At 52.4% G+C, this 10,888-nt stretch overlaps 1 pseudogene; it reads right to left on the bottom strand.

Annotated features, from left to right (window-relative positions):
* Positions 1–5,485: 5,485 nt before the first annotated feature.
* On the bottom strand, positions 5,486–7,406 carry LOC134352524 (uncharacterized; annotated as a pseudogene).
* Between the last annotated feature and the right edge of the window lie 3,482 nt (positions 7,407–10,888).

Raw genomic sequence — 10,888 nt, 5'->3', positions numbered from 1 at the left:
TTGAATCAATCCACTTTTGTGTGAGGGAGGGGTTTTGTTGTTTGATGTTCAATCTGACGTTTCCGTGTTGACAATGTTAGTTTTTGTGTAAGGGAGCGATTGGGATTTGATGTTGAATCTCCGTTTCCATGTGGACGATTTGTTAGTTTTTTTCAGATTTGATTTTCAATCGATTTGTTAGTTTTTGTTGAGGGAGGGATTGGGGGGTTAGATGTCTCTGTGTGGACGATCAGTTCGTTTTTGTATGAGGGAGGGGGTTCGGGAGGTGGGGGGTTGGGGTTTGATGTTGAATCTGCCGACTCCGTGTGCACGATCTGTTAGTTTATGTGTGAGGGAGGGGATTCGGGGGGTTTCAGATTTGATTTTCAATCTGATGTCTCTGTGTGGACGATCTGTTAGTTTTTGTGTGAGGGAGGGAATTCGGCAGGGAGGGAATTCGGCGGGGTGGGGTTGGGTTTGATGGTCAATATGACATTTCAGTGTGGACAATTTGTTAGTTTTTGTGTGAGGGAGCGATTGGGGGAGTTTGGGATTTGATGTTCAATCTCCTGCTTCCATGTGGACAATTTGTTAGTTTTTGTGTGAGGGAGGGATTTGGGGTTTGATGGTCAATCTGAGTTTCCGTGTGGACGATCTGTTAGTTTTTGTGTGAGGGAGCTATTAGGGGAGGTTTGGGGTTCGATGTTCAATACGACATTTCCGTGTTGACGATCTGTTAGTTTTTGTGTGAGGGAGCGATTGGCGGGGTTTGGGATTTGATGTTCAATCTCCCGTTTCCGTGTGGACGATTTGTTAGTTTTTGTGTGAGGGAGGGATTTGGGGTTTGATGGTCAATCTGACTTTCCCTGTGGATGATCTGCTAGTTTTTGTGTGAGGGAGGGGATTGTGGGGGTTTGGGGTTTGATGTTCAATCTGATGTTTCCCTGTGGATGATCTGTTAGTTTTTGTGAGAGTCAGAGGATTGGGGGGGGCGGGGTTAGGGTTTGATGTTCAATCTGACGTTTCTGTGTGGACGATCTCTTAGTTTTTTTGTGAGTGTGGGGATTGGTGGGGCGGGGGCGGTTAAGGTTTGATGTTCACTCTGACGTTTCCGTGTGGACGATCTGTTAGTTTTTGTGTGAGAGATGAGATTGTGGGGGGTTTGGGGTTTGATGTTTAATCTGAAGTTTCCATGTAGACAATCAGTCCGTTTTTGTGTGAGGGAGGGGTTTTTTTGTTTGATGTTCAATCTGACGTTTTCGTTGGACGATTTGTTAGTTTTTGTGTGAGGGAGGGATTTGGGGTTTGATTGATAATCTGAGTTTCCCTGTGGATGATCTGTTAGTTTTGTGTGAGGGAGGGGATGGGGGGGGTTGGGATTTGATGTTCACTCTGACGTTTCCGTGTGGACGATCTGTTAGTTTTTGTGTGAGAGATGAGATTGGGGGCGGGGGGTGGGTTTGGTGTTTGATGTTTAATCTGATGTTTCCATGCAGATAATCAATCCACTTTTGTGTGAGGGAGGGGTTTTGTTGTTTGATGTTCAATCTGACGTTTCCGTGTTGACAATGTTAGTTTTTGTGTAAGGGAGCGATTGGGGGGGGTTTGGGATTTGATGTTGAATCTCCTGTTTCCATGTGGACGATTTGTTAGTTTTTGTGTGAGGGAGCGATTGGGGGAGTTTGGGATTTGATGTTCAATCTCCTGTTTCCATGTGGACGATTTGTTAGTTTTTGTTTGAGGGAGGGGATTCGGGGGGTTTCAGATTTGATTTTCAATCTGATGTCTCTGTGTGGACGATCTGTTCGTTTTTGTATGAGGGAGGGGGTTCGGGAGGTGGGGAGTTGGGGTTTGATGTTGAATCTGCCGACTCCGTGTGCACGATCTGTTAGTTTATGTGTGAGGGAGGGGATTCGGGGGGTTTCAGATTTGATTTTCAATCTGATGTCTCTGTGTGGACGATCTGTTAGTTTTTGTGTGAGGGAGGGAATTCGGCAGGGAGGGAATTCGGCGGGGTGGGGTTGGGTTTGATGGTCAATATGACATTTCAGTGTGGACAATTTGTTAGTTTTTGTGTGAGGGAGCGATTGGGGGAGTTTGGGATTTGATGTTCAATCTCCTGCTTCCATGTGGACAATTTGTTAGTTTTTGTGTGAGGGAGGGATTTGGGGTTTGATGGTCAATCTGAGTTTCCGTGTGGACGATCTGTTAGTTTTTGTGTGAGGGAGCTATTAGGGGAGGTTTGGGGTTCGATGTTCAATATGATGTTTCCGTGTTGACGATCTGTTAGTTTTTGTGTGAGGGAGCGATTGGGGGTGTTTGGGATTTGATGTTCAATCTCCTGTTTCCATGTGGACAATTTGTTAGTTTTTGTGTGAGGGAGGGATTTGGGGTTTGATGGTCAATCTGAGTTTCCCTGTGGATGATCTGTTAGTTTTTGTGTGATGGAGGGGATTGTGGGGGTTTGGGGTTTGATGTTCAATCTGATGTTTCCCTGTGGATGATCTGTTAGTTTTTGTGAGAGTCAGAGGATTGGGGGGGGCGGGGTTAGGGTTTGATGTTCAATCTGACGTTTCTGTGTGGACGATCTCTTAGTTTTTTTGTGAGTGTGGGGATTGGTGGGGGGTGCGGTTAAGGTTTGATGTTCACTCTGACGTTTCCGTGTGGACGATCTGTTAGTTTTTGTGTGAGAGATGAGATTGTGGGGGGTTTGGGGTTTGATGTTTAATCTGAAGTTTCCATGTAGACAATCAGTCCGTTTTTGTGTGAGGGAGGGGTTTTGTTGTTTGATGTTCAATCTGACGTTTTCGTTGGACGATTTGTTAGTTTTTGTGTGAGGGAGGGATTTGGGGTTTGATTGATAATCTGAGTTTCCCTGTGGATGATCTGTTAGTTTTGTGTGAGGGAGGGGATGGGGGGGGTTGGGATTTGATGTTCACTCTGACGTTTCCGTGTGGACGATCTGTTAGTTTTTGTGTGAGAGATGAGATTGGGGGCGGGGGGTGGGTTTGGGGTTTGATGTTTAATCTGATGTTTCCATGCAGACAATCAATCCGTTTTTGTGTGAGGGAGGGGTTTTGTTGTTTGATGTTCAATCTGACGTTTCCGTGTTGACAATGTTAGTTTTTGTGTAAGGGAGCGATTGGGATTTGATGTTGAATCTCCTGTTTCCATGTGGACGATTTGTTAGTTTTTGTGTGAGGGAGCGATTGGGGGAGTTTGGGATTTGATGTTCAATCTCCTGTTTCCATGTGGACGATTTGTTAGTTTTTGTTTGAGGGAGGGGATTCGGGGGGTTTCAGATTTGATTTTCAATCTGATGTCTCTGTGTGGACGATCTGTTAGTTTTTGTGTGAGGGAGGGAATTCGGCGGGTTGGGGTTGGGTTTGATGGTCAACGTGACGTTTCAGTGTGGACAATCTGTTAGTTTTTGTGTGAGGGAGCGATTGCGGGGGTTTGGGATTTGATGTTCAATCTCCCGTTTCCGTGTAGACGATCTGTTAGTTTTTGTGTGAGGGAGGGATTCGGGGGGTGTTTGGGGTTCGATGTTCAATATGATGTTTCCGTGTTGACGATCTGTTATTTTTTGTGTGAGGGAGTGATTGGGGGAGTTTGGGATTTGATGTTCAATCTCCTGTTTCCATGTGGACAATTTGTTAGTTTTTGTGTGAGGGAGGGATTTGGGGTTTGATGGTCAATCTGAGTTTCCCTGTGGATGATCTGTTAATTTTTGTGTGAGGGAGGGGATTGGGATTTGATGTTCAATCTGACGTTTCTGTTTGGACGACCTGTTAGTTTTTGTGTGAGAGAGGAGATTGGGGGGGCGGTTTGAGGTCTGATGTTTAATCTGAAGTTTCCATGCAGACGATCAATCCGTTTTTGTGTGAGGGAGGGATTTTGTTGTTTGATGTTCAATCTGAAGTTTCCCTGTGGATGATCTGTTAGTTTTTGTGTGAGGGAGGGGATTGGGGTGGGTTGGGATTTTATGTTCAATCTGACGTTTCTGTGCGGACAGTTCTATCTCCTGTGATCAGAATTCCTATCTCCTTTACCACAGCATTGGAGAGGGATAGTAACAGACAAGTTAGGAAAACGTTTAATTGGAGTAAGGGGGAATATGAGGCTATCAGGCAGGAAATTGGAAGCAGAAATTGGGAACAGAGGTTCTCAGGGAAATGTACGGTGAAGTGTGGCAAATGTTGAGGGGATATTTGCGTGGAGTTCTGCTTAGAGACGTTCCAATGAGACAGGGAAAGGACGGTCGGTAACAGGAACCGTGGCGTAGAAAGGCTGTTGTAAATCTAGTCAAGAAGAAAAGCTTACGAAAGGTTTAAGAAACTATTTAGTGATGGAGATCTGGAAGATTATAAAGCCAGCAGGAAGGAGTTTGAGAATGAAATTAGGAGAGCCGGAAGGGGCCATGAGAACTTCGGAGCACCCCGAGGTGTCATGGCGCCTTGCCTTTGGCGGCGTTACCGTGGCCCCCGTTTGAGGTTGCGAGGAGAGCGAGTCCCACCTGACGCGGAATTATTGGGACCCCTTTCGGTTCCTGAGCCAGGAGCTCGGCCTGTGGCGGAGTCTAACTGACCGGCCAACCATGCCTGGTGTCGGTGACTGGCCTCGGCCCCATTCGGACCAAAATCGCAGCCGAATCTGTTGCCTCGGGTCTGACAGGGAGATTTCTCTCTCTCGCTCTGATCTTCCGGCAGAATGAAACGCTCCCTGAACGAGCTGTCCCGAGGCTCCTCAAAGGAGGCTCTTCCAGAAGGGAGCTCGGGGGCTGCGACTGCCAGCCACGGGGAAGATGGCTGCGAGACCCTGCAAGACGCTTCCAAAACCGACACCGGAATTCTCTGCCGAGCCCGTGAAACCCGGGCCGAGATGCTGAGGCGGAGGAGGTAACGACCAAATAAATGGCAGGCAATCCGGTATTGGGTGGGTGGGGTGTGTCCGTCCGTCGCCGGTAGTGTTGTGGGCGGGTGGGAGGGTGTTTGTGGGTCGGTCCGCTCATCATCCAAGTCGAGTTCTTACATTTAGCCTCAGAATAGACGGTCGACCCTTGGGAGTAGAGATGAAGGAAAACATTTCCACCATGGACTAGATGGGCCGAAGGGCTCGCTTATGTACTGCAGTGCTGTCTGCGGAGGGCCCTCCTCGGCCAGAGGGCGCCGAGTCTGGGGAATGCGTTGTCACAAGATGGCGGACGAGGCCAAGACATTGGGTGTGGCCAAAGCGGGGTTGGTGCCGCCTTGTCGAGTCAGAGCTTCAGAGGTTATGGGGAGAAAGCTGGAGACTGGGGTTGAGAGGGAAAATAAAGGATCAGGGATTAAATATTACGTTTTCCTGTACTAGGAACTTGCTGTGGTGTGTTTGTCAGGACTCAACATATGAAAAACATTCAAAAATTATAAAGAATTGACTTTATTTCTTACATCCTTCACATACATGAGGAGAAAAAAATCCTTTACGTCATGTCTCCATCTAAATGTGCCATGTGCAAATTATACTAACTTCCTGTGCTCCTTTCTAATGGTTGAGGGGTAATAAATGTTGCTGCACCTTGTGGTGTGGGACCTGAGGCTCCGGTGCCTTCTTCCTGATGGTTGAGGGGTAATAACTGTTCCTGAACCTAGTGGTGTGGGTTCTAACGTTCCTGTCATTCCTTCCTTATGTTTGAGGGGGTAATAAGTATTCCTGAACATTGTGGTGTGGGACCTGAGGCTCCAGTGCCGCCTTCCTGATGGTTGAGGGTAATAACTGTTTATGAACCTGGTGTTGTGGGACCTGAAGGTACTGTAACCTCCTTCCTGATGGGTGAGGTGTAATAGCTGCTCCTGAACCTGGTGGAGTGGGTCCTGAGACTCCTGTACCTCCTTCCTGATGGTTGAGGGGCAATGATTATTCCTGAAACCTGGTGGTCTGGGTTATGAAGCTCCTGTACCTTTTTCGTGATGGTTGAGGGGTAATAACTGTTTCTGAACATGGTGGCGTGGGTCCTGAGTCTCATGTGCCTCCTTCCTGATGGTTGAGGGTGTAACAACTGCTCCTGAACCTGGTGATGTCGGTTCTGAAGCTCCCGTACCTCCTTCCTGATGGTTGAGTGGTAAGAACTGTTTCTGAACCTTGTGGTGTGGGACCTGAAGCTTCTGTACCTCCTTCCTGATGGTTGAGGGGGTAATAACTGTTCCTGAACATGGTGGTGTGAGTCATTAGGCTCCTCTACCTCCTACCTCATGGTTGTGTGAGTAATAATTGTTCATGAAACTGATGGTATGGGTCCTTAGGCTCCTGTGTCTTCTCCTTGATGGTTGAGGGGTAATAACTGCTCCTGAACCTCATGGGGTGGGCACTGAGGCTCCTATACCCCCTGCTTGATGATTGAGGGGTAATGACTGTTCCTGAACCTGGTGGGGTGGGCACTGAGGCTCCTGTGCTTCCTTCCTGATCGTTGAGGGGTAATGACTGTTCCTGAACCTGGTGGTCTGGGACCTGAGGCTCCTGTGCTTCCTTCCTGATCGTTGAGGGGTAATAACTGTTTCTGAACCTGGTGGTATGGGTTCTAACATTCCTGTAAATCCTTCCTTCTGTTTGAGAGGGTAATAAGTATTCCTGAACCTTGTGGTGTGGGACCTGAGGCTCCAGTGCCTTTTTCCTGATGGTTGAATGGTAATAACTGTTCCTGAACCTGGTGCTATGGGTCCTGAGGCTCCTGTACCCTCTTCCTGATGGTTGGGGGGTAATAACTGTTCCTGAACCTGGTGGTGTGGGTCCTGCCATTCCTGTACCTCCTTCCTGATGGTTGAGGGGTAATGACTGTTCCTGAACCTGGTGGGGTGGGCACTGAGGCTCCTGTACCCCCTCCTTGATGGTTGAGGGGTAATGACTGTTCCTGAACCTGGTGGGGTGGGCATTGAGTCTCCTGAACCCCCTCTTTGATGGTTGAGGGGTAATGACTGTTCCTGAACCTGGTGGGGTGGGACCTGAGGCTCCTGTGCTTCCTTCCTGATTGTTGAGGGGTAATAACTGTTTCTGAACCTGGTGGTATGGGTTCTAACGTTCCTGTAAATCCTTCCTTCTGTTTAAGAGGGTAATAAGTATTTCTGAACCTTGTGGTGTGGGACCTGAGGCTCCAGTGCCTTTTTCCTGATGGTTGAGGGGTAATAACTGTTACTGAATCTGGTGGTGTGGGTTCTAACGTTCCTGTAAATCCTTCCTTCTGTTTGAGGGGTAATAACTATTCCTGTACCAGGTAGTCTGGGACCTCAGGCTACAGTGCCTTCTTCCTGATGGTTGGGGGGTAATAACTGTTCCTGAACCTGGTGGTGCGGGTCCTGAGGCTCCTCTACCTCCTTCCTCATCGTTGAAAGGTAATAACTGTTCCTGAACCTGGTGATGTAGGTCCTGTACCTCCTTCCTGATGGTTCAGGGGTAATAAATATCCCTCCCTCACTCTCCCCTCTCCCTCCTTCAGTCTCTCTCTCTCACACTCTCCCCCTCCCTCCATCACTCTCCCCTCTCCCTCCCTCCCTCACTCTCCCCTCCCTCCCTCACTGTCCCCTTCCCTCCCTCAGTCTCCCCTCTCCCTCCCTCACTCTCCCTCCCTCCCTCACTCTCCCCCTCACCCTCCTCCTCCCCCTCTCCCTCACTCTCCCCTATTCCTTCCTTCACTCTCCCCCTCCCTCCCTCACTCTCCCCTCTCCCTCCCTCACTCTCCCCTCTCTTTCCCTCACTCTCCCGTCACCTTCTCTTCCTCACTCTCCTGTCATCCTCTCTTGCTCACTCTCCTCCTCTCACTCTCCCTCACTCTCTCGCTCTCCCTCCCTCACTCACTCTCCCCTCTCCTTTCCTCACTCTCCCACCTTCTCACCCTCACTCTCCCCTCTCCCTCTCCCCCTCCCCCTCCCCTCCCCCCTCCCTCACTCTCCCCATTCCTTTACTCTCCCTCTCCCTCCCTTCTTGTCTCTCCCTCTCTCTCTGACTCTCCTTCTCCCTCCCTCACTCTCCCCTCTCCCTCCCTCACTCTCCCCTCTCCCTCCCTCACTCTCCTCCTCTCCCTCCCTCACTCTCCCGTCACCCTCCCTTCCTCACTCTCCCTCACTCTCTTGCTCTCCCTCCCTCACTCACTCTCCCCCTCTCCCTCCCCCACTCTCCCCCTCCTTTTCTCACTCTCCCCTCTCCCTCTCACCCTCTCCCCATCACTCTCTCCCTCCCTCACTCTCCCCCTCCCTGACTCTCCTCCTCTGCCTCCCTCACTCTCTCCCTCCCTCACTCTCCCCTCAACCTCCTTCCCTCACTCTCCCCCTCTCCCTCGCTCCCTCACTCTCCCCTCTCCCTCCTTCACTATCCCCATCTAACTCCCTCACTCTCACTCTCCACCTCTCCCTCACTCCATCACTCTCCCTCTCCCTCCCTCACTCTCCCCCCCTGCCTCCCTCCCTCACTCTCCCTCATCCTCCCTCGCTAAATCTCCCTCTTCCTCCCTCCCTCCCTCCTCCCTCCCTTGCTCTCCCTCCCTCATTCACTCTCTCCCTCTACCTCCCTCACTCTCCTCCTCTCCCTCTCTCTCCGCCACTCCCTCTCACTCTCTTCCTCTCCCTCTCTCACTCTCCCCCTCCCTCCCTCACTCTCCCCCTCACTCACTGTCCCTCACTCTCCCCCCCCTCACTCTCCCCCTCTCCTTCACTCTCCCCTGCCTCCCTCACCCTAACCGTCCCTTCCTCACTCTCCCTCTCCCTCCCTCACTCTCCCCCCTGCCTCACTCCATCACTCTCCCTCTTCCTCCCTCCCTCCCTTGCTCTCCCTCCCTCATTCAGTCTCTCCCACTCCCTCTCACTCTCTTCCTCTCTCTCTCTCACTCTCCCCCTCCCTCCCTCATTCTTGCCCTCTCTCCCCTCACTCTCCACCACTCCTTCCCTCCCTCACTCTCCCCCTCTCCCTCCCTCACTCTCCCCTCTGCCTCCCACACTCTCCTCTCTCCATTCCTCACTCTCCCCCTCTCCCTCCCACACTGTACCCCTGCACCCGTCACTCTCCCCTCTCTCTCCCTCACTCTCCCCTTCTCCCTCCCTCACTCTCTCCCTCTCCCTCCCTCACTCTCCCCTTCTCCGTCCCTCACTCTCTCCCTCTCCCTCCCTCACTCTCCCCTCTCCCTCCCTCACTCTCCCCTCTCCCTCCCTCACTCTACACCCCTCCCTCAATCTCACCCACTTTCCGTCAATCTCCCACTCCCTCCCTCAATCTCCCTCTCCATCCCTCACTCTTCCTCCCTCACACTTTCCCCTCTCCTTCCCTCATGCTCCCCTCTCCCTCCCCCCCACTCTCCCCTCTCCTTCTCTCAATCTCACCCTCCCTCACTCACTCTCCCCTCAACCTCCTTCCCTCACTCTCCCTCGCTCCCTCACTCTCCCCTCTCCCTCCTTCACTATCCCCATCTAACTCCCTCACTCTCACTCTCCACCTCTCCCTCACTCCATCATTCTCCCTCTCCCTCCCTCACTCTCCCCCCCTGCCTCCCTCCCTCACTCTCCCTCATCCTCCCTCACTAAATCTCCCTCTTCCTCCCTCCCTCCTTCCTCCCTCCCTTGCTCTCCCTCCCTCATTCACTCTCTCCCTCTACCTCCCTCTCTCTCCGCCACTCCCTCTCACTCTCTTCCTCTCCCTCTCTCACTCTCCCCCTCCCTCCCTCACTCTCCCCCTCACTCACTGTCCCTCACTCTCCCCCTCCCTGACTCTCCTCTTCTGCCTCCCTCACTCTCCCCCTCTCCTTCACTCTCCCCTGCCTCCCTCACCCTAACCGTCCCTTCCTCACTCTCCCTCTCCCTCCCTCACTCTCCCCCCTGCCTCACTCCATCACTCTCCCTCATCCTCCCTCGCTAAATCTCCCTCTTCCTCCCTCCCTCCCTTGCTCTCCCTCCCTCATTCAGTCTCCCCCACTCCCTCTCACTCTCTTCCTCTCCCTCTCTCACTCTCCCCCTCCCTCCCTCATTCTTGCCCTCTCTCCCCTCACTCTCCACCACTCCTTCCCTCCCTCACTCTCCCCCTCTCCCTCCCTCACTCTCCCCTCTGCCTCCCACACTCTCCTCTCTCCATTCCTCACTCTCCCCCTCTCCCTCCCACACTATACCCCTGCACCCGTCACTCTCCCCTCTCTCTCCCTCACTCTCCCCTTCTCCCATCCCTCACTCTCTCCCTCTCCCTCCCTCACTCTCCCCTCTCCCTCCCTCACTCTCCCCTCTCCATCCCTCACTCTACACCCCTCCCTCAATCTCACCCACTTTCCGTCAATCTCCCACTCCCTCCCTCAATCTCCCTCTCCATCCCTCACTCTTCCTCCCTCACACTTTCCCCTCTCCTTCCCTCATGCTCCCCTCTCCCTCCCCCTCACTCTCCCCTCTCCTTCTCTCAATCTCACCCTCCCTCACTCACTCTCCTCCATTCCCTCCCCACTCTCCTCCTCTCCCTCCCTCACTGCCTCAATCTCCCCTCTCCCTCCCTCACTCTCCCCCTCCATCCCACACTCTCCCCTCTCCCTCCCTCACTCTCCATCCCTCTCACACACTCTCTCCCTCCCTCCATCACTCTCCCCTCTCCCTCCCTCCATCACTCTCTCCCCTCCCTCCCTCATTCTTGCCCTCTCCCCCTCACTCTCCACCACTCCTTCCCTCCCTCACTCTCCCCCTCTCCCTCCCACACTCTCCTCTCTCCATCCCTCACTCTCCCCTCTCCCTCCCACACTATACCCCTGCACCCGTCACTCTCCCCTCTCTCTCCCTCACTCTCCCTTCTCCCTCCCTCACTCTCCCTTCTCCCTCCCTCCCTCCCTCTCTCCCTCTCTCACTCTCTCCCTCACTCTCTCCCTCCCACCCTCACTCTCTCCCTCCCACCCTCACTCTTCCCCTCCCACCCTCAC

The sequence above is a fragment of the Mobula hypostoma genome, chromosome 10 (assembly GCF_963921235.1).
Source record: "Mobula hypostoma chromosome 10, sMobHyp1.1, whole genome shotgun sequence".
Lineage (NCBI taxonomy): Eukaryota > Metazoa > Chordata > Chondrichthyes > Myliobatiformes > Myliobatidae > Mobula > Mobula hypostoma.
This window is presented reverse-complemented; position numbering and strand designations above follow the sequence as displayed.